General features: G+C 45.0%; 1 long non-coding RNA gene across 1 annotated transcript in view; it reads left to right on the top strand.

Moving 5' to 3' along the window:
- The window catches only part of LOC146802004 (uncharacterized), a 171,924-nt gene extending 147,663 nt beyond the window's left edge, over nt 1–24,261 (top strand). The window contains exon 5 of the long non-coding RNA XR_014967683.1: nt 21,069–24,261. This is a non-coding gene — a long non-coding RNA (uncharacterized LOC146802004). The remainder of the gene's footprint in view (nt 1–21,068) is intronic.
- Nucleotides 24,262–24,503: the final 242 nt, after the last annotated feature.

The raw sequence follows: 24,503 nt of genomic DNA, 5'->3' as shown, positions 1-24,503 counted from the left end.
ATCCTGCATCAAATCTTCAGAAACTGGGGAACCTAGCATGTGGATTTGTTTGCAGCAAAAGAAAACACAAAATGCCAAGACTTCCCGTCTAGGAACCAAAGGCACCATCCGCTGGGGAATGCCCTATCAATAGAATAGTTACGGATATTTGCATACTCCTTTCCGCCAATCCCTCTAATTTCTCTGCAAATAGAGAGGTACATACAGGTGACCATGACTCTCATTGCTTCATAGTGGCAAACAAGCATGGTTCTCTGACTTAGTGAAACTGGGGCAGGGAAACGGGATGCCGCTACCAACACGGTAGGACATCATAACCATGTAATGGGGCATAGTGTTCCACTCGGAACCAAAAACCACTCAGTTCGGCAGCATGGCTCCTGAGCATTTAGAATATGAACATCTCCAACTGCTAAAAAAAAAATCATACATGTACTCATCGAAGCATGAAAACCAACACATATGTGTTACTCAAAAAGTGGAGCAAGTTTAGAAAATGGTGTGCCAAACAAAATGACCAACAGATCGCAACAGAGGACGCCACACTCCTACATTTTCTCACTCACGTGGCTAAAGGGCTCTCCTACCACACGCTGAAGGTACACCTGGCAGCCATTGTAGCGTACAGAAGGGCTGTGATAGGAAGGAGTGGTTTTTTTCAACACTTGTCAAAAAGTTTATGGAGGAAGCAAAAAAATTTGCGCCACCCAGAGCAGCTCCAACACCCACATGGAACCTAAATACTGGCACTTTTGCAACTGATGAATCACCCTTAGAACCCATACATAGCACAGGATTACAGTTCCTCAATTGGAAAATGGCTTTACTGGTAGCCATAGCATCACTACACGGGGTTAGCAAGCTACAAGCACTAACAGTACAGGAAGCTTGCATTCAAATTCACAGAGACAGGCAGGAAGTTAGGTTTATTTCTCATTACTACCCTAAGGTGGTATCCCATTTTCACGTCAACCAAGCAATACAACTTCCAGGGTTTTTCCATCACCCTAAGCCGTAAGCAGAGCGTACTCTACACACGCTGGCTGTTAGAAGGCACATGATGTATTACTTGCAAGAAACAAAGCCAATAAGGAAGACTAGCCAGTTCTTCATCTCATTATCAACAAAGGTCACCAGTAACAAAAGCAACCTTAGTAAGGTGGACATTTCAGATAATAAAGAGATGTAATGTTAGAGGAAAGATCAAAGGCGCACTCCACAAGAAACAAGGGAGTAACTTAGACCTGGCTGCCAAATGGTCCTCCGTTCATTCACTATGCATTACTGTCAACAAGCAAGAATGCACAAGTCGGACAAAGGGTACTTAAACACCTCTTTACAAACACAAACTTGTTCTCTACCTACCCTCCCTCAGGATAAGAGATTACTACTACAAGATCTATGCACAGTATGTGGATCCAGAAAGATGCAGTCTGCAAAACGAAAAGGTTGCATACCTGTAGGAGTAGGTCTGCGGCTGAAAGACTTTCTGGATTCACAGATGACCCTCCACTGTAAAACTAATGTGAGACTTTGCTACATGGAGCTCAAGTGCATGAATAGCAAGATAAAGGAAGTAACAGACATAAACACGATGGATAAAAGAATCTAAATATGGCGCCCACGCAAAGGAGCTTCCTGAGCATACATCTGTCATTGAGTAAGGAGATAACACCAAATTGTCAGAAAGAGAAGAATGAAATAGGGTAGGTACTGTATGGAAGGAGACCTGAAAGGAAAAAGGGCCACCTTAATAGTCTGGGTGACCGTACTCAGGCCCACCCTTGAAACTGAAGGTTACGGTGATCTGTAAAAACTGTAACAGCATATTTGGCCCCAAGCAAATCATTTCTGATGGCTACATCTGCCAGTGGATTCCTCACCTTGTGAATATCCCCTGCGCCAGCAACATTCGGAAATTTTTGTAGCTCTCCACGAGGATGACGTCACAGAGGCACAGCTCTGCACGCGGCTCCGCTGACGTCACTGGATCCATAAGAGGACCTCGTCGGCGTGATGACGTCAGTTCCGCCCTGTTCCCTTTTTTCCGCGCCGTCGACGCAAACGTTTTTTGGGGGGAACTCTCCGTAGGTGTTCTAGTTACTTTGTGTTTCTGCTGTGTTTCTGGTCTCATCTTGCTTCTTTCTTAAAGATGTCGACGAGGAAGTCAGGGTTCAAGCCCTGTAGGGAGTGTGGTAAACACATGTCCATCACGGATCCACACAAGGATTGTGTCTGGTGCCTGTCATCGGATCACGATGTCGAGGGGTGCTCTTGTTGCCGCAAGATGAACCCTAAGGCCTTAAAGGAGAGAGAAGCCAAGCTATTTATAGCGAAGATGAGGAAGGAAAAGAGAGGTCGAAGGCGTTCGAGGTGAAGGTCGGGTTCGAAGTCAACGTCGGGTCATGCTTCAAGGTCAAAGAAACATAACAAGAAGAAGAGGTACGGCTCTCAACGCCGTTCAGATAAGGAGACGCTCCGAGATCGACTTCACCAGTTCCTCGACGTCGTAAGGACTATGTTTCTCCCTCTCCTTCTGTGTCGAATGCGGCTTCACCTGTTCGCCCGGCTTCGCCTGCAGCTTCTCCGGAGCGTTCAGTGGCTCCGGCTCCATCTCCGACGCAGACGCATTCTCCGGCTCCGGTGGAAGAGGCTCCGGTTCCTGATGAGTTGTCGACTCCATTGGCTCCACCGTCGGCTCCGATTGGCCTGAGTCTGGTAATGCCTCAGTCTGAGCCTTACCCCCCCTTTCCTGGCCCGGAACAAGACCCATCGCATTATTTGAATGCTATATATGGTGTCTTTTCAAGAGCAATGTACCCCTCCGGAGCACCTTCGGGTCCCATGGGTCCAATGGCCTTTATTTTGGGGGTTCCTCAGGCCTATGCTCAGGCTCCCTTTATGCCATTCTTTCCAGCGACGCTGTCTTGGCATTTCCCGGCACCGAGGACGTCGACACCGCTCCCTTCTTCTCCAGCTCGACCTCGTTCGACTCAGGCTGTGCCTCCGGATGCGTGTTCGACGCCAGCTCCGGCTCCGTCGGGAGTCGAGTGGCGCCGCCAGTTCCGAGGATGAGATCCAGGCGGGAGGCGCAGAGGATCTTGGAAGAACAGAGGTATCAGGCAGAGGAAATGGAAGAAGGGGAACTTCAGGAGTCGGATGACGTTTTTGAAGAATTAAAGGAGGCAAGTGGCCTATATGTCCCCGGAATGGGAGCTTTCACCTCCATCAGAAGCTCCCTCTAAGGATGTGGTTCCTTACCACATGGTTAGAAGGAAGGCGGCGGTGCTCTTGGACTTGCAGCTCCCAACTGCTGAATTTAAGTCAAACATCTTGACGGAGGTTCTTCATTCCCCCTCCACTGTGGTAGAGCCTTTGCTTCCTTTTAATGATGCCATCACTGAGCCAGTTATAGAGGTTTGGCGTAAGCCCTTTTCGGCTCCGTCAGTGTCTAAATCTGTTGCTAGGAGGTACAGGGCGGCTCCAGGAGATCTGGACTTTCTAACTTCCCATCCTTCTCCGGAGAGGCTGGTGGTTCAAGCTGCCTGTTCGAAAAAGTCTTCTGGAGCTTTTCCTCCAGTTCCTAGCGATAGAGAATCTAAAAAGCTTGACCAGTCGGCCAAGAAGGTGTTCTCCTCTGCAAGTATGGCCTTGAAGTCCACAAATGCCACCTGCCTTTTGGGCCGTTACATCCACGCCCTGATGGATTCTGCAAAACCGCTGGCTCCTAAATTGTCAGAGGAGAACAGGCAGAATTTTAATGAGGTCTTGTCGGACACTCAAGCTGCTGCACGACAGGTTATACAGAATGGTTTGGACACTGCGGACTCTGTTGCCAGGATCATGGGTTCTTCGGTTGACGCTAGAAGAAGTGCTTGTCTTAAGTCGTCGGAGATCTCTCCAGATGTGAAGGCTACACTTCTGGATCTACCCGTTGAGGGTTCTGGACTGTTTGGGAAGAAAGCAGATGCAGCCCTGGAGAGGTTCAAGGACAGCAAAGCCACAGCTAAGTCTCTGGGCCTGCATGCTCAGCCTAGAGGTTCCTCATTCAAAAAGTACAGAGGTTTTGGGAGGTCGTCCTTTCGGACCTACAGGCAGCCTTAGCAGCAGCAGCAAAATACCCTGTATGAGACCTACAGGGGTAGAAACAGAGGTCGTTCACGAGGTCGTCAACTCCTCCTCCTCTTCTTCCTTCCTCCCTCCCTCCTACCACTGCAAAGCAGCCCTAGATCCACCATTCTGGATCATGTTGGTCCTGTGGGGGGTCGGCTTACCATTTTCTGCAAGATTGGGATTTGGTCACTACAGACCTTTGGGTTCTAAATCTTGTGGAAAATGGGTATGCTCTTCCCATTTGGGAATTCCCTCCAAATTACCCTCCTTGCCAAGGTGCTTGCTCTGAGGCCCGTCTTCTCCTGCAGGAGGAAGTCCTAACATTACTGAAAAAAGGTGCGATAGAAGTGGTTCCAGAGCGGGAAAGGGGTCAGGGATGCTACTCCCGGTATTTCCTGATACCCAAGAAGGATGGCAGGCTACGTCCAATCCTGGATCTCAGGATCTTGAACCTTTTTCTTAAGCAGGAGAAGTTCAAGATGCTCACCCTTGCGCAGGTTCTTCAAGCACTGCAACAGGAGGATTGGATGGTGTCGATCGACTTGCAGGATGCGTATTTTCATATGACGATCCTGGAGTCGCACAGGAAGTATCTCCGTTTTACGGTAGAATCGCAACATTATCGGTCTGCGGTTCTCCCGTTTGGTCTTACTACTGCACTTCGAGTCTTCACCAAGTTGATGGCAGTGGTGGCAGCCCATCTCAGAAGGTCGGGGATTCCAGTTTTCCCCTATCTGGACGACTGACTGATCAACGCTGAGTTGCCAGAGAAGGTGCTTCATCATCACCAGGTTACAACTCAACTGTTTTACAAATTGGGTTTCTCGATAAACGTGCCCAAATCTCACCTGGTCCCCTCTCAGCGCAACCTGTTCATAGGGGCGGTACTGGACACTACTGTGTGTCGGGCATTCCCACCTCCACAAAGGATTCTCGACATTCAGGAAATGATTCCCTTGTTTTACAATGGAGCGGTCGTTCCAGTCCTGAAGGTCCTTCGCCTGCTCGGTCTGTTTGCTTCCTGCATTCTGTTGGTCAACCATGCACGCTGGCACATGAGGGCGCTCCAGTGGTGCCTCCGCAGGCAGTGGTATCAGCACAACGGAGATCTCAGGGAGTCTGTGAGTATCCCCAGAGAAACTGCAGCGGATCTGTCTTGGTGGAGCGTGAAGGGCAATCTGTCTCAAGGAAAGCCCTCCCATCTACCTCCATCGGTGGCCACATTGATAACGGATGCATCCACTTTAGGGTGGGGTGCTCATCTGGGGGATCTGGAGATCAAGGGTCTTTGGTCTCCAGAGGAAAGGTTGCTTCACATCAACCTTTTGGAGTTGCGGGCGATACGTGTGGCACTCAAGGCCTTCCTCCCGTCCCTTCGTGGTCCGTCGGTTCGAGTCCTGACGGACAACACTACCGCGATGTGGTATGTCAACAAGCAGGGAGGAGTGGGGTCACCTTGTCTCTGCAGAGAGGCTCTGCGTCTCTGGTCCTGGGTTCAGGATCATCAGATTTGTCTGATGGCAAATCATCTGGCCGGAGTTCTGAACGTGCGTGCAGACAGTCTCAGTCTGCGGTTCTCTGCCGACCACGAGTGGAGGCTCCATCCGGAGGTGGTTCGTCGCGTCTTTCGGACGTGGGGAACTCCTCGGGTGGACCTGTTTGCCACTCACGAGAACGCTCGCTGCCTGTCTTTCTGCAGTCTCCAGTATCCGAATCAGGAAACTTTGGGGGGACGTGTTTCAGTTGAGATGGGACTCGCATCTCCTTTACGCGTTTCCTCCCATACCCTTAATTCCTTGGGTTCTGAGAAAGATTCGCCAAGACCGGGCCCAAGTCATATTGATCGCCCTGGACTGGCCAAGAAGGGTGTGGTATACAGATCTTCTCCACCTCTACTCGTACCCTCCGCTCCGTCTCCCTCTCAGGGCAGACCTCCTCTCGCAGGGACAGGTTCTACACCCCCACCTCCAGAGCTTACACCTTCATGCCTGGAGATTGAACGGGGCAACCTGAATTCTTTTTCTCTCCCGCCTGATGTGGTAGACGTGATTTTGTCTGCCAGGCGTCACTCCACCAAGTCTTATCTATTCCTATAGGTGGTCCAGATTTGTCCTTTGGTGTGGGGAGAAGTCTATTGACCCTTTAAGGGCTCGTTTATCCAACATCCTTCAGTTTGCTCTCTCTCTAGCTCAGCAGGGCTTTGCTGTAGCTACTGTGAAGGGTTATTTATCGGCTTTGTCTGCATTCCTTTGCTTGCCGGATCAGCCATCTTTGTTTAAATCACCTATTGTATTACATTTCATTACGGGCCTTACCAACAAATTTCCGCACACTCCATTTATTGTGCATCAATGGGACTTAAATCTTGTCTTAACTTACTTAATGGGTTCTCCCTTTGAACCCTTGCACAAGTGTCCCTGAAGGCTATTATCTTTTAAAACTGTCTTTCTTATTGCCATTACCTCGGCAAGGAGGGTAAGTGAGCTTCAAGCTCTGAGTTCGAAACCCCTGTTCTTGACCATTCATGCTGAAAGAATGGTACTCAGGACCAGGGCTGCTTTTGTGCCTAAGGTGGTAACTCCATTCCATCTGGGGCAGTCCATTACCCTTCCTACCTTCTATCCTCCCCCTCACCCTTCCAAGGAGGAGGAGCGGCTTCACCGCTTGGACCCTAAATGGGCGGTGAGTTTTTACCTCGATAGCACTAAAGACTTTCCAGTGAATGACCAGCTCTTCGTAGGCTTCATTGGTTGCAGGAAAGGCAGAGCGGTGCACAAGCGCACTCTTTCCAGATGGATATCTTGTGCATCAGGATTTGTTACTCTTTGGCCAGTAAGGAACCTCCAGAGGGTATAAGAGCTCATTCTACCAGGGCAAAGTCTTCTACATCTGCCTTATCTAGAGGTGTTCCTGTGGAGGACATTTGTAGAGCGGCAACTTGGGCCTCCTACCACACTTTTGCGAAGCATTACTGCTTAGATACCGATGAGGGATGGACACTTTGCACTTTCCGTCCTTCAGGACTTTTTGGTATAGAAGGGTGGACACCCTCCTCTGGGAGTGGGGACTGCTGTGGGAATCTATTCACAAGGTGAGGAATCCACTGGCAGATGTATCCATCAGAAGAACAAGTTACTTACCTTCGGTAACGCTTTTTCTGGTGGATACAGTATCTGCCTGTGGATTCCTCACTGACACACCCGCCTCCCCGCCACCCTTGTATACCTACAATAGTAATAATGTGACAAAATGTATCTGTTGCTGTCAAAGGAAGTGTTATTTCTTTCGCTTTCCTGCATTGACTCCACACTGTGTGAATATTATGTATTGTGTATACTGTATATAAATATTGTTGTCGGTCCGTCCGTGTGCCTTGAAGGCACGGAAAAAAAGGGCAGAACTGACGTCATCACCCGACGAGGTCCTCTTATGGATCCAGTGACATCAGCGGAGCCATGTGCGGAGCCGTGCTTCTGTGACGTCGTCCTCGTCGGCGTGGAGAGCTACAAACATTTCCGAATGTTGCTGGCGCAGGGGATATTCACAAGGTGAGGAATCCACAGGCAGATACTATATCCACCAGAAAAAGCATTACCGAAGGTAAGTAACTTGTTCTTCTCCATTCCTTGAAAGCCTGTCAAATAGCCAGCAATTCCTTTTCAGCTATGTTGTAGTTTGATAAGGCTGGTAGCAGTTTTTTAGACAGATAAGCAGCAGGATGTAATTGCCCATTCTCAGAATCCAGCTGAGAAAGAACTGCTTCAATGGCTCCATCAGAGACATCTGCCTCAACTATAAATGGTTTAGATGAATCTGGATGATACGGAATTGGGATGCTAGTGAAGGCCTTTTTCAAGTCCTGAAAAGCCTGGTCTTGCTCTGGTGTCCAAGCAAATGGTATCCTCTTTTAAGCAGTAATGGAGGTGACTTTAGAAGAAAAATGATCAGTGAACCTCCTATAAAAATTAGCAAACCTCAAAAATCATTGGACAAATCTAATATTTTGAGGTTGTGGCCAGTCAGTAATGGCCTTAATCTTGCGTTTAGCCATGGAGATGCCTTGAGGAGTTAGGATGAATCAACTTGGTGGTGTGAAACTCCATGTTGTTTTAAAGTAGTTTTTACATGGATGATGGGCTCATTTTGGGACTGTGAATAGATAAGAATGTTATCCATGTATACAATAAATTTATCTAGAAATTTGAGTGGTGCATCATAGCTCAAAATGAAAGTGCCACAAGAACATTACATAGTCCAAACAGCATCATACAGTACTCAACCAGCCCGTAACGGGTCCAAAAAGCAATCCCCCATTCATGTCCGGGCCTAATGTGTACCAAATGTTATCAGATCTGCAGATGAAGTTTAGTATAGTAGTTATTTCTTTAACTTGATCCAACATTACTGGAATGGATTACTGGTTCTGTACAGTGATGTTATAGAGAGCCCTGTAATCAATGCAGGTTCGAAGATCCCCACCGCTTTGTTTAAGGGGCAACGAATCAGCTACCAGAGATTTTGATGGTTGAATAAATCCATTCTGGATGTACTTACCTAAGTAACTCCGTAGGAATATATTCTCAAGTATTGGGGTGTGTTTCATAGATTTACATGCTTGAATATTCCCGTCGTCGAAGTGGGAGTCCCACGGTACATAACATAGCGATGTAGTAATAACATAAGCCAATATAGGCATATTAGAAAGAGAAGCCATTGAGTTTTTATAGATAGACAACTTGTCACTTCTATAACGTATTACTGTCATTATGTTTCGTTATGTTTCTACCGCACGTCGTGTGAAGGGAGTCTCCCTGAGCTAAGCTCAGTTTTCTTCTCATTTCTTCTCAGAAAGTTAGCTTTATAATGTCTACTACCAAGAAATCCCTCTTCAGAACTTGTGGAAACTGTGGTAAACAGAGACTTCATTCTGAAGACCCTCATAAAAAATTAATCTATTGCCTATATCCGGAACATCAGGTAAAGGATTGTAAAATATGTAGAACCTTCTCTCAGTAGACTCTAAAGGACAGAGAAGGGCGTCTCCTTCTGAGGCTACAGAAGTTGAAGACTTCAGAGAACCCTCTCTCAGATGTGGAGAGTGTGTCATCAATCAAGACATCTTCATCCTTGAAAAGGACCAGTGAGTATCAAAAGGTTTCTCCAAAACCTACGGTGGTGAAGAAACATCATGTGGATAAGCCCACTATCCAACCTTCAACTTCAAAAGGGGTGATTTCTTCCCCTCTGAGTCTTTCTGCACCTTCTACGCCCCCGAGATCTGATTCTCAGGCGTCAAAGACTCCATCTGCGCAGTATTTACCTCAAACTGCCTATCTCGTCAACAAGCTCATCGTCGCTTCCTCTGTTGATGAGAGCTGCCGTTGTTGACTTCAACTTCTGTGTCTATGAAGCCAGCTATGATCCTGTCGTCGGTATCTTCACCGTCGACGTTGGTATCCATTAGGGTGAGACCTATTTCGTCTACATTACCTTTGACTTCGTCGACGGCAGCAAGCAAACATAAGAAAAAGCATTCGTCGACGGTGGCTTCTTCGTCGGCGGTGGCTTCTACGTCGGCGGTGGCTTCGTCGTCGGCGGTGGCTTCGTTGTCGGCGGTAGCTCAACAGCGACGTTTATCGTCGATGGTGACTGCTACAATTACATCCATGGATCTAGTACCATTGAAGGCTTCAAGCTCTTTGCTTCAACGGCGACATTCCTCTTTGGATACCTTAATGCCAATTCAAACTCCTTCTCAACCTCCAGCTGAATTATTTTTCTTCTGACGATGAGGAATCCGAGGATGACGACAGATTTCAGGCTGCTCGCAGTCCCTCTGAACTTCTTATAAAATGTCAGGATTCTGATGATGATGACCTACAAGAAGAGTATTTTTCTACTTGTGACACACAGCCTGCTCACAAACTTCCTATGTCACAGATACCTTTAACCCTTATCTCCAACCTCCAGTTCATGTTGAATGACTACTACCGCAGTTTTCCACGTTCATTACAGACTTCTCCAACGCCGCAAGCACCTCCACAACCTCTTCCTTCTAGAGAATCAATTGCCACTCCTACGTCGGCGACCAGAATTCAACATCACGATGTTCCTCAAATCATAGAGGAGGATAATGACGACGAGAATGATGATGGAGGTGACCAGGAAGAAGATGAGCTGGATGACGGATCCCTTCTTTATGAATGGGACAACTATCAGATTCAAACACCGTCTCCCACTGCTCCAACTCCTCTGGATTCTCCACCAGTCGACATAGGTGGTTTTCATTTACTCATGGAAAGAGCGGCAAAAAGATTCCACCTTCCTATGACCAGCAGAGAGGAAGACTGTTTCCTATATGATTTTAAAGATCAACCTCAAAAACAAGTCCGTTCTATTCCCATCATAGATTTTATTTGGCAAGAAGGCCTCAAGCTCATGCAAAATCCTAATTCTATTCCAGCTGTTCTACCGAGGTTGGATAAGAAATACAAAGCCCCTGCAAATTCACCTGTTTGTCTCATTTCGCAACCAAAGCCTGATTCCATTATTACTCAGGCAGCACAGCGTCGATCCAGAAACCCATCATCTCCATTATCTGCACTGCCAGACCGAGAGGGTAGACGCCTTGATGGTATTGGCAAGAAGTTTTCCTCTGTGGCGGCAACTACAGTTTGTGCGGCCAATTCTTTAGCTATCTTAGGCCGTTACGACCGCCAAATGTGGTCTGACATATCACTTGTTGATCTAATACCAGAGGCGTCTAATGCAGAGGCATTAAAAATTCTTCAAGAAGGAGAAAGAATTTCCTCTGAAATTATTGATTGTGCTATTGATGTGTTTCCACTGGTTTCCGTCTTTTTGCTGGTGCAGCAGTCCTCCGGCGACAGGGCTGGTTAAAGGCCACGTCCTTCCGTCAAGAGGTACAGACAAAAAAATTGGACATGCCTTACAACGGTGAATCATTATTTGGCCAACATATCGACGATGCCCTTCAGACAATAAAAAAGACACCGACACTGCCCATGCTCTCGGAACTCTACAGTTTAAAAAGCAGCCTTTTCGAGGCGCAAGAGGACGTGGCTCCTCTTCTTCCTTTTGAGGAAACTCCAATCAGTTTAGACAAGGACAGCAACGCTACTCCTCCCAGAATCAGCAATCGTACAGACCACATTCTTCGTTCTACAGACAATACAGAGGTAAATCTTCTTACAGAGGAAAGGATTCCTCCAAAAAACAATGACTTTCACCATTCATCGTCTCAGACTCCCCCCGCTTTTTCAAGAGTTGAAGGTCGAATCTCCCACTTCTACTCCAAATGTCACAAATTACTACCGATAAATGGGTTCTGGGTATTATGCGCAGGGGACATGCATTGGAATTTGTAAAGATTCCTCCCAATTCTCCACCAAAAGGTCTCCCTTCTGCTCACCTAAAGGAACTTTTAAATCAACTAAAAATGTTATTAAGAAAGGGCGCGATCGAAGTGGTGGCAAAACTACAGAAGGGCAAAGAATTTTATTCAAGGTTCTTCCTCATACAGAAAAAGTTGGGAGAATGGCGCCCCATCCTGGACCTACGTGCCCTGAACAAATACATCAAAACACAAACTTTTCGCATATTGTCCCTTCAGGAGGTACTTCCTTTTCTAAACCAAGGAGAGTATATGACAACTTTGGATCTTCAAGATGCTTATTTTCATCTTCCCATTCTGCCGAGGCACAGAAAGTTTCTCAGATTCAGAGTGGCCCGAAGAGACTTTCAATTCAGACTTCTTCCATTCGGCCTTCGTTCCACTCCCCAAGTGTTTACAAAAGTCCTTGCACCGGTGGCAGCTTACCTTCGCCTACAAGGAGTGCAAATCTTTCCATACTTAGACGACTGCCTGCTGAAGGCAAGGTCGTTCGAACAGGCATCCAAACAAACTCTTTTCTGCAGGTCTTTTCCAATCCCTGGACCTCACATTCAACATGGACAAGTCTCTATTTCTCCCAGCTCAAACCAGACTGTTCTTGGGAGCCATTCTAGATGCCGAGCAAGCAAAAGCTTTTGTGTCACACGAAAGACGTCTACGACTTCGCAATCTAGCAGCTTCCATCCGTCTAAAAGAGTCCGTTTCTGCCCGACAGTTGAAATCTTTCCTAGGAATGTTGTCCTCATGCATTCCTCTAGTCCCTCACTGCCGCCTAAAAATGAGACCTGTCCAGGAGGAATTGGACAGACAATGGGCTCAAGTCTCAGGATCCTTCAGCGATATAGTCAAAGTCACATCTCGAATGAAAAGAGCTCTTTTGTGGTGGTCTCTCAAAGAAAATGTCTCTTCAGGTAGTCCGTTCCTGGTGGACACTCCAAATTTCACTCTCACGACAGACGCATCTCTCTCGGGTTGGGGCGCGCACTTGCAAGGACTAAAAGGAAAGTGGAGCATTGAACAAAAGACATGGCACATAAACCTGCTAGTTACTGGCCATTTTTCTGGCTCTGAAAGCTTTTCGCAGCATCATACGAGGAGCCTCGGTGTTGATCCGAACGGACAACACAACGTGCATGCACTACATCAACAAACAAGGCGGCACAAGGTCCATCGTCCCTTCAGGCTCAACAAATTTGGGATTGGGCGATTCAACATCACATCGTCCTCACAGCAGTGCATGTTCCTGGAGCGACGAACAATCTTGCGGATTCCCTGAGCAGGTCATCCACGACCAATCACGAGTGGGAATTGCATCAACCCACTCTGGATCGCATTTTTCGGTTATGGGGTTCCCCGAATCTGGATCTGTTCGCAACACATCTGAACCGCAAATGCCTGTTCTACGCAAGTTGGCGTCCCCAACCAAAGTCATGCGGGAATGCCTTTTTGATGAACTGCTCGAAAATATATGCCTACGCTTTTCCACCAATACCTCTAGTCCCCAAAGTTCTGCAAAAAATGAGGAAGGAACCCTGAATATGTGTAGTCCAAATTCCAGCCAATCAGGTGTCCGCACCCTCTTAGAATGTTCTCCGACGAGGCTCAGGCCCTCAGATCTTTGTAGCACAAGAGTGATATAGAGCCAAGTAGAATAAAAGAGCCTCTGAGGGGAGGAGGGTGAGTCGCATGTGATTCTATGAAAGACACCAATACTGGAGAACCACAGTTTACAGGTAAGTAACTTTTGTTCTTCTCTTGCTCTGTGAACGCATAGTTCCGACTACATGGTATTTTAGCACCGGAAACTAGATCAATTTGGCAATCATATGCCTATAATGGAGGTAAATGGGGACCATTTTTAAATTTACTTACATGGGGCCAGTGGGCCTGATACATGGCTGGACTAGCCTTTTGCACCACCAGATAAATAGAGTGCATAATTTACAGGGGTAGTCCGAGAAGTGGCTCAGGTCTTGGACCTACGGCTGCTCTCCATTGAGACGAAGGCTCATGTCCTTAAGGAAATTGTAAAGCTCTGGTCAGCCACATGTGAGACCCTGCTTTCTTTCAGTGAGGCTCTAATTGACGCTTTAATGAGCACCTGGTCAAAGCCCTGTTCTTCCTCACCAGGTAATAGGCACGTGGCCAGATGTCACAGACCATCACCTGGCGATCCTGATTTTCTCACTAAACATCCTACTCTAGAAAGCATGGTTGTGCAGGCTTCAACCATGAAAGTAAACTACAATATATTCCCCACAACTATTCCTGATTGAGAGTCGTAGAGGATTGAGGCATTTGGAAAATAAATGTTCTGCTCAGCCAGCATTGAGATCAGTCAATGCAGTTTGCTTCTTGGGCCGATACTAGCATGCCTTGTGAGAGATGGCCAGCAAGGTCTTTCCCGCAGACTAAAAAGGCATTTGGGCCTCTCTGGCGCAAATAATACAGGATGGTCAAGATGCGGCCAACTAGGTTATTCATTCTGGCCTTTTTACTACTGATGGCGATAATTGTGAGTACAACTTTAGTGAAGGCCATCAGGTTGGTGGGTGAATCCCTCATCTGCCCTTCTGTGTGACGGGCGGTTTAAAGTCATGAGTTATAATGGGGAAACCCCAGGGGTCGAGCAGGTCATTGTCCCATCTTCCAAGAAATGAATGGTTGTATTTAGTTTGCTTAAGTCTCTTCCTAGATTAGTCTGGGAGGAGGGATGATATAGCAATCGTCCCTTTACCTGGCTGTCTCCCACATCCCACTCTAGGGGTTTTCTGAAGGGGACTCCCATATAACCGTACCGGAGAACCCCTGCATGTCTAGTCTTTGGACAGGGAGACGATCCCTTCGTTCAGGCAGGATTTTGTTGCCCTGTGTCCGAAGGAAGCTATAGGGCATGTCATTTAATAGCACTGTTACAATGTGTTTTTCCTCGAACTAATGAGTTACTGACAGTATGGGACACATGAGGGACGGGGTATGTGTGTGCTCCACCGGACGCAGGACACACTCTAGTTGACCCCGTGGCCCATCTATTCCTGAGAGCTAAGGAGAGATTGTGACCAGGTTTCGCCTTTGCTAGTTCTCCGTTCTACTCCCTCAGCTCCTTCTGCTACATGCTTTTTCTTTTCTGAACCTCTGCAGCGGTATCCCATTTGTGTCGCCGTCTTCTTTTCCAGGGAGGCTACAGTTGTTCTAACCAGGGCTGCCGTTTCCCAGATCAGTTATTTTGCTAGTAAGTCACAGGATGGGCGTACAAAGCTCTCCCTTCCACTCTCGCTACTATCTCCCTAGGGGTCAACTTATAACCTTCACATGCTTGGGTGTTATAGTGCCTGTCCTAGTTTCCTGGAGGACTGGGGACCCCTTCCTCACTCCCGCTAATGGTATCACTGTCTAGAACCTCCACTAATCTTCCTGACACTCATGTAACGGACGGGATGTCGAACTTCTGGGAGCTCTTGCACCTGACTGGGGTTGCTCCTTGGCTGCCTGGGCCTGCAGGCCTGTTAGTCTCACATGTCTGGGCCAAACCGCTCATTGTTCGGTGGGAGGCCTGCCGGCATCTACTATAGGTGGAGTGGAAAATCCTAATGCAGAAAGAGCGCTCAAGAGCACCTTCATGCCTGCTTATGGTGGGAGAGGTGCTGATGCCTTGTTCGCTATCTTTAGTGCAGGACTGTCGATCTGGACTTCCTTGAAGATGGCCCATAGTTCTAATAATGCATCCCTTTTATCTTTCTTTTGTATTTATGTTCTTATGTGTTCAAGTATGTTAGTGTCAAACGTTCTCTCCTTTGGCCAGGGAAATGTATGCCTTCGTGTGTGCGTGCCATTTCCGACAAACCTTACGTTTTTTAGTCTGTGTGGGGAACCTGGTTGGCATATGTTTTAATGGTAAGGTTGGTAGTTTTTAGAGGATAAGATACTTTAGCTTCTTTGTTTTGGGGGCTCTCTGGTTTCGATCTGAATCATGGGGAAAATATACACGGGGTTACTGCTTCTAATTACGTTACTATGAGCTCAGTACTATCAACAGATGCATTGAAAAATCAACATGAATACTTCATAAACACAAACAACAAAAAGCAACCTAGGAAAAAATGCATTTCATAAAAACAGTATCTGAACAATATTGCTTTGATGTCAAACACAGGTTGTGAAAAATAGCAGCACCCTCATATGAAACATTAAATTATCGGCATAAATACAACACTTAAGACAAACCACAGTTTGCAATATTAACAGCAATACAACATCACACACAAAAAATCGCACAGGAACAATTTGCATATCAACATTGTACCCTGTATCACACCTAGGGGCAAGCGTACCCTCTGTATCTTGCAGTCCAAGCGGCTAGCACAATCATAAATTGCACCCTCTATCATACTCAGGACCACGCGTACCATGTGTATCACACCCAGCAGACCAAGCAGCTAGCACCAAATCAATAACACCCAGAGGCCAATGGTACCATCTGTATCGCGTCCAATGATCTAAGTGACCAATACCAATAAGCTGACAGAGAAAAAAATTATTTCATCAAAACAAATTCCTCAGCCCGAACCTAGCGCATGCTATCTTGTGACCAGGGGAAGCGCTGTGCGGGACACAGGACTAAGTGAGCCTGATAGTCTGTCACTATCGGTTCTGGGACAATAACAATAGTTTGCAGAGAAAAAGGAATAACTCAAGAACCACAGGCCCTCCTTGGCCAAACACAAGTTACATCCAATATGGCAGGTCCAAATCTTTTTTTCCTTAAATGTTCGAATCGCATCCTGTATCACACCCAGAGGCTAAGTGTACCATCTGTGTCATGCCCAGCGGTCCAAGCATACCAGCTGTGTCACGCCCAGCGGAAAAAGCATACCATCTTTGTTACACCCAGTGGTCCAAGCGACCAACACCTCACTTCTTTCAGGTAACCACGGTGCTGGTAAAACGATGGCACTGGGAAACCCTTTTATACTAACAAATAAGGTTGAGTTGCAGACTTTGATAATAAATGCAATAAATATTCACCTTTCCTAACGTTCTATCGAAAAATTGTGACTTCTGCTTGATCGCCTCAGAGGGCGCCTTGCAACAACTCAGCTGCGACACAGAAATGTGGTATATTACCTAATTTATGTCAGTGGCATGGCTCTCAGGTTAATTTTTTGCGCATCTCCCTAGTATGCCATATGCTGCATGCTGTACTAAGGTTCTGATGTAGTCTCTTACCCTCTGTGATGGCCGCTTCAGGACATACCTCCACCCCGTGGATTCAGCAGAACTTTCAATCAATTGTGGCATCTGCTCACCTTCCTTGTTGTGCAAATGTGAATCCGTAGAGGCGGGGTCCCCTTCCTTCGGCTGTAGTTGGGTTTGAGGTACCAATCAGCTCCTGGCTAGCTCCCCAAAATGTTGCTTGAACATGAAAAGTAATGCGGATTGCTGTCTTTGGAGCCGTAGATTAATCTTTTGGATGAGGTATCCAGGTGGGAGGCAAAAGCCAGCACTGTCAGGATGGTTATCCATTTCATCTGACAGATGTGTCCTTCAAATCATTCAGCATGGCTAAGCCCTACCTTTTCCTTCCACAGGAGAGTTCTGGACTCTGAAACAGAAAGGGTTGCTGTTTGTGCTGTTTCCTTGTGCTAAACAATGATGGGGGCCAATGGCTCATTTTGGTCCTTAGACCTTTGAATGCCGTCCAGTGGAAGGAAAAATTGAAAATACTTACACCGGACCCTGGTGACAGGATGGAGCCATTGGATGTGGGTGACACGTGTTTTCATGTACCCCTTCTGCAGTCCCACAGACTTTACCTGTGTTTCAAGTTAGGTCAGTATGATTTTCAGTTAGAGAGGCACTAGTGAGGCCGAAGTGGGGCATGGCTGGCATTCACAATAGTGGTGGTGTTGGTTACTGACCATCTTCAGAGGTCGGGGATACCAGTTTTCCCCTACCTCGACAACTGGCTGTTAAAGTCAAGCTCACAGTAGTCAGGCCACCTCCAGACGACCGTGAACTTCTAGACAATATTCTGGTTCATAATCAGTGAGCCAGAGTCACATCTGACTCCTTCACAGGAGCTCCCTTCCATTTTGACCCATCCTGGAAGAGGTACTATGACCTCTGGTCTCGCACCAAAGAAAGGGTGGCAAAAAGCCTGAATGAGGCCCAGGCAAGAGGAGGTGGTCCCTCAACTGCACCCCCACCCACAACACTGGAGGCAATGTTAGAGACTACCTTGCAGCCAGAGGCAATAGTTGGTTTTGGCAGTCTTAACACTTCTGCATCTGCACCATCATAAAGTAAATGCACATCTATATAACCGTTTACTACTTGCATGTAACAATAGAACTGATACAAGCAGATCAGTATGGGACAGTTACATAGAAGTACCCCTTCTAGTGCATCATGGGACTTGTAGTCAAAAAAAATATACAATGTATTCAGTGTCAGACATTTATTACATCATATTGTACAACCAAAGACAAATGGGTTCCCCATCTAATGACATGAATAGCTTGTCCATTCTTCAAATAGATGCACCTGAGGAAAATATGGAATGCCCAATGGATGAGGGAGAAGAACAGGACCAAATGGTGGAGGAAGTAGTAGTATTAGTGGGGAGTCTGTCTAAACCACCTCATGGCCACTACAGCAGTGCGTCTTTCTCCCCTCAGGCACCATCATTTGAGGGTGAGGATGCCATCCAGCTGCCCACTCCAATCCAGCCACAAGTTCTCAGGCCCCAACACCAGCATACTGCAGTTCATACTCGTAGGCGTCGTGATACTCCTCATTTACACCAGCGTTCTGGGTCCCATGCTATTGTAGAACAGCAAGCGCTGTTTGGTGGCCTTGAGGCGCCTATGCTGCAAAGTCAGCACCTGCAGCACAAACAAATCAAATTAGCCAACAGAAAATTGCATAACATTTAGAATGCAATATCAGTTGTTTCAATACAGGGGCCACTAAAATGGACAACCTAACTAGTGTTCTAGAGAAATTATGCACGCAGAGGACACTAGCAATCAGAGGCAGAGAGAGGGGAGCAGTGCTGTGCGTATAGATGTCTTAACAAGGTCCATAGGAAGGCTTGCAAATGCCACCCCAGCCTTATCAAGGTGTACTGTGACACTACAGGTCGAAATGGGGCACTTCAGTGGAGGGGTGTCGAAGGGCCTTGGCCAGATTACCACTGTAGTGGAATCCATACAGAGCACAAATTGCAAGTGGGGTGGTTGAAGGGCACCTTATAGTTAGGAATTGTCGAATGTCAGCAGCATCTCTGCCACAGATGCACGAGTGCTGTGACACAGTAGTTACCGTACACGTGCTCCTCAACATGGTGACACGTCCCATTCTGGACGTAGTCGCAGAAAACATTGAGGGTACCGATCAGGGAGTCTCTAAATATTTTGGTTTAATTTAAGTTGGTACTGTAACCAACTTACATGTTGACCTCATGTTGCATATATTTATGTGTAATACAGATTATTTTAAAACCGTAGTGAAACACCTGACAGTAAAGGTATCTTCACTTTGATAAATCAAACTATTGTGTTACCATGTTATTTCAAATTGTTGAACTTTCCATGACTTACCTTGCGAACTAATGTGTGGCAATGTGATCCCTGTGCCTCCTCTCCTCCACTGCTTTGCCGGATTGTTCATCCTCCGAATCAGATTCTAACACCACAATGTGAAGGCCTCTCCTGCAGACAATGTTGTGTAGTATGGCATATGTTATTACCATCTTACAGGCAATTTCTCATGCATATTGTAGGGCACCCCACTCTTATGCAGGCAGCGATACCATGATTTCGGAAGCCCAAATGTCCGCTAAATTGCAATCCTGTTCACCAATGCACAGTGTTATATCTCCTCTCATTGTGGGTGGTGGGAGAGAGGTAGTGTGTGAGAATCCAGGGACGTAGGGCACATGCACTGTCACATGAAAAGCATACATTAGTGTGAGGCAACATACATTTTGTGTGGATTGGGCTTTTACAAATATGTTTTGATATTTATTCTCAGTACCTAATACATATCAGTCATCAAACTCCCCATTTGCCAGTCTGTAAATTCCACTGTCCCTAAACATGAAGGAGTTATCGGTACTTCCAGGATATTGGTTCACTATATCAATGATAATATTTTGGGCATCGCATGCCATTTGAGCGTTAAGGGAATGGGTATTTTTTCCAGGTCCTAAATAGATATTCAGTCTGGGAGGATGAACATATGGGCCCCATCTATACACCCTATTACATGGGGGAAATTGGCAATCCGGTGAAATTGCAGAATTGTACTTTGTATTTCCTGCGCATTCCTGGACAGGTATATGTGGCAGTGGATGTAGATAAGCATGGTATCTAGGAATCTTCTGAAGAAACGCAAAAGCGCACCTTCAGACACCCCTCCTGCACCAACTATCACATCCTGGTAACTTCCACTGGCTAATAGGTGTAACTAGCACACCACCTGAACATGGGTGGGGATGGGATTACTGTGCAGAGTACTGCTCTCTAAATGTGACTTTAAAAGGGCTATGATATCCAGAATGAGAGTGCTACTTAGAAGACATTTATGACCAATACAGGCTGTTTGTTGAAAAAGGGTCAGCCTGGCTCCGCATCCTCCTCTTCTGAGCAGCCAGTATGCATATCCTCCTGGCAATCTGGTAGAGAGCAGCCATTGTGGACAGCCGTGGTGCATTCTGGTCCTGCTTTTATAGTTTGCACCATTTTACCACCTGGTTTGAATGGTGAGAAATTGTATGCGCAAACCAGCCACATAGCGACTATTCGTAATTTGCGACACATATACATCCCGTTCGTGAGTTGGTATTAGCGATTTCCTAATATTGACACGCTATTTCCACTCGCTAAAATCTGCGAGTCACAAATTGGTAGCATCGAAATTTCAGGTTTTCAAGTGGCTTTCGCACATAGCGTACTACCCTTTTTCATTTGCAAACCAGTTTGCAACCAATTTGCGAGTTAGAAATTGTTTATAAAACTAGCCATTGGCGTACTAGTCCTACCAGAGAAAGACTTACTTGTGGTAAATCCATAAAAACTTATAGAGGTGGAATCAAGAGAAGCTGAGATTTCTGTGGTAGAATTTGTGAACATGTGTTATTGTTGAAATAAGCTTTTAAAAGCAAGTGATGCTATATGCAGAAGGGCAGAGCTTCCTGCCTGCAAGTTTGAGAATAGGCTATCACATTTTATTTACAGCTTTCGTTTATTAATTTATTTTGGGGGGAAAATATCATTTTTTGAAGTCGGTTTAAAAGAGGCCTCGTATTGAACCATATTTTACAATGCACAACAATGTATTGTACATGGCTTTTTTCCTGAAAATTATTTTACAGGAGATAGATACACTAAATGGGTTAATATTTGTTTCCAGAAGCATATTTAATGTTGAAACTTCGAATATCGCTGGCTTCTCCAGACAAAATAACAATAAGATGCTACTCATAACTTTCGGTATGGTACTATGTAGTTCCTTAACTACTTTTGTTTTGTGTTTTTAGATCGCCACTCTAGAAGCCTTTGAGGTCATGACTGTTTTGAAGAAATGGACGCCCCTACCAGCATCGGAATTTTTTATCAGCCAAATGAAAAAGCTATATTACATCACTAGCGGCATCCCATGAATGAATTTTGCTTTGACATATTCTGTAAAGAAGTTGAAAGACATAATTGTTCCAGTTGTAACGATTTGAAATCCTGTAAATATAGGATTAGTACTTTCTAATAACAGCAGCGTGTATGTTCGCATGTTAATAGATAACTAAAACGTGCAAAGGTTTCTTTACCAAAAGCTTTATAAATGCATCTCGAAATCGTTCTGATCTTTAGTCTACCGAGAGTTAAATTGCTTGTGGGCATATTTTGTTTGGTGCAAGACCAAGATCGAGTCTAGTAACTATGCAAAAAAGGAAGAGTTCAACAAGAATGTACTTCAGTCATTTTATGATTTATTCAGCATGGTGAATGAGCCACCATAGACAAAACTATCAAGATAATCAGTATTGGAGCATGTGTACAATAAATACGTTTACAAACTATGAATTATTCTGACAACTGAAAGAAAATTCTTTAAGGAAAATATACTATTACATGTCTGTTTAAAGAATTACGTCTTAAAGTTTTTAATTGCCAAGCATGTTTTTGTAATTGCCGTAGTAAGAGAGAAATATTCTTTAAAAACGTCAATTGTAACTGCTCAAATGACTTTTTACCGCTAGTCAAGTCACAGACCAATTCAAGCGAACCCTGAACAAATGAGAATCAATATAGTGATGGAATTTATTAAAATGGTAGTCAGTCTTCTCCATAAGTATTCGATTTTACATATGCTTGTTATAGGTGGTTGAAAATTATTAACATCATAGGGACACGTGCTTCTTCTGCCTCCTCCTAATACTTTCTTCACCGCCCTCAAACATTTTATAAATGGATAAAAGCCCATCTCTTAGAGAAGTGAGAAAATGGCGGTTGCTCGGAGAAACTCATCCTCACCAGCAACAGCCTTGCTATTGTCATGTATTACATCCAGGTCGAGATATACAATGTACAGTACATAAAGGGGTTCTTCTATTGGCTTCTCACATCCTAAAAGATAGCTCTATATCATGGGACTTAGAAGCAGTAGTACTGGAACAATTCTCAGTGTGGGGGTGCTGGCATTAGTGTGTCGTGAAAATCCAAGCGCCACACAAAGAATAATTGTAACAAATGAGCCACACCGATTGCCAGGTGAGTGGTAATGGTGTAGTATGACGACGATGGTGCATTTTGTAGTATATTGTCGGAATATATATTACTGAAGCAGGATGTGATGGCGCACTATCATTACAGGCAGTACATTTTTAATTGGAATGGGCACTAAACTTGCACAGCCATGCAGTTATACTGATTAAACTATATAGCGCAGAAAAGTTAATATGTGGAATTTAGGATTCAGCCAATGTTTATCATTTGCACATCACCAAGTAAATTGTCTTTATTTTGATCTTAATAAAAAAAAAATGTATTATACTTCAGAATTACAAAAACTGTGCTTCATTTGTGTTATCCTAATTGCAGATGTATTTTGAAGTATTTTTGCAGTTTATTTACAGATATTTAAATATTGTTGTTTTAAATATTGATATCCTACACCCTATCATTTCACACTGCCTGTACCCCAGTAACATTGTCACATAGTTCTGTTTACAAAAGCCTCTTAATTTTCAGTGAAAGAAAAGTAAATGTAAATCTGCTTGGTAAAAGAATAAGCAATGATTTGACAGAATACATAGCTTGACATATGACCTTGATCTTTGAATACACAGGAAATGAGTTCAGCTAAAAACGCATCTTTATTGCTCATTCACCTATTGAACCTTAGCATGATTATTTTGGGGGTAAGTATAACGGATCCATTAACAGAGATAAAGCCAAACGAGGAGTCAACTTCACTAAAAAAACTCCCCTATCAGAATAAAAGTAGTGATTAAGAGAAAGAAAAGGGGCAAACAAAGATTCGCAAACAAAAAAAATGTGGAAAAATAAAATTTGAGGGACTCGATGGTAATCCGCTAGAGACGAAAAAAAAGAAAAAAGTGACTAATAGGAATAAAGAAATATGTTCTCTTGCGTTTACCCCAGAGCAAGTTTTCATAAGCCCACCTACTAGTCAAGACCCTCCTCAGGAATTAAGTCCCCTGGCACCTGAATTTAAAACAATTGACTCAATTAAGAGCAACCACTGGCCGCAACAGTCTAAGTTATATAGACACAAGTATAGTGCCAACAGCACAGATCAATTTTCAAATTTCCTCTAATAAGCTTGAGATAACTTACCTTTTTTCCACATCCTATGATCCATTAAACCGACAGAAGATTTTAAAGTTACTAAGAAGCCTGCCCTCTCTACCATTGCTTACACCACTAGAAATAAAGTTGGTGACTTTCCCTGATAGTCTGGACAACAATATAGCCCTAGTGGAATGCTGGTCTAATGTGATTCCAACTATCGTTTTGAAAGAAACCGAATAACTACATAAACAAGCATTTGCAATGCAATAGGTCTCGCATTTAAGAGAGTTTGAGCTATTGGCATTGTAAATGCCTTTTATTTATGTGTTGTTTTTAAAACCGATAAATAAAAGGCATTGTCATTTACAATGCCAATAGTTTAAACTCTCGTAAATGCAAGAACTATTGCATTGCAAATGCATTTGACGCCTGTGCTATAGAAATAAAAATAGAATTGTTAGGAGAGAGGGTGTCCTGCCTGCAGCAGCAGGCAGGAAAAAGCTATTTGAGAAAACAGTGCTCAGAGGCTGTAGCTAAAGACTACTGAGTAACAACACACATAACAGGGGGTGTTGCCATGGGAGGTTACAAAATGAGACAATGCGGTTCTAAGGAGGGACTACTATAGTTGAGATATATATCACACGTCGGGCACTGTGTGTTCAGATTCTTTATGACCTATGTGTCATTTATAGTATTCACAGTTTTTGCTGCAGGTGTTGGGGAGGTGTGATTTCTCTATGGTCTAGGCTATTGTATGCTACTGACGGTATTGTCCACCTCATATTGGATATTGCATTGAATATGGCTATACTTTTTGATGTGTTTTCCCAACTGAGCCAAACTGTGTATGTACAAACTCCTTCATCGTCCTTGGACAATGACTGTGTATATCACTATGTATCAAGATACTTTATGACAAAACGCTAAATAAAGTTATATATAAAAAAAAGGATGGGGACTACTATGGTCATTGACCAACGAACAGCCACAGTTTACAGTGGATAATGACACAAGTCAATTAAAAATATAGGCGAACAGTGGTTGGAGCTTCAAGTCACTAGCTGAATATAGCATGCTTCGTAGAGCAGTGCTTTGCTGCCCAGGATCGACCTAAAAACTCCCCTCATCCAAGCCTTAAAAACTACTCCGCTCTTCCCATA

The sequence above is a fragment of the Triturus cristatus genome, chromosome 8 (genome assembly GCF_964204655.1).
Source record: "Triturus cristatus chromosome 8, aTriCri1.1, whole genome shotgun sequence".
In the NCBI taxonomy this organism is placed as follows: Eukaryota; Metazoa; Chordata; class Amphibia; order Caudata; family Salamandridae; genus Triturus; species Triturus cristatus.
Note: the sequence above shows the minus strand (reverse complement) of the source record. Positions and strands in the feature narration are given on the sequence as shown.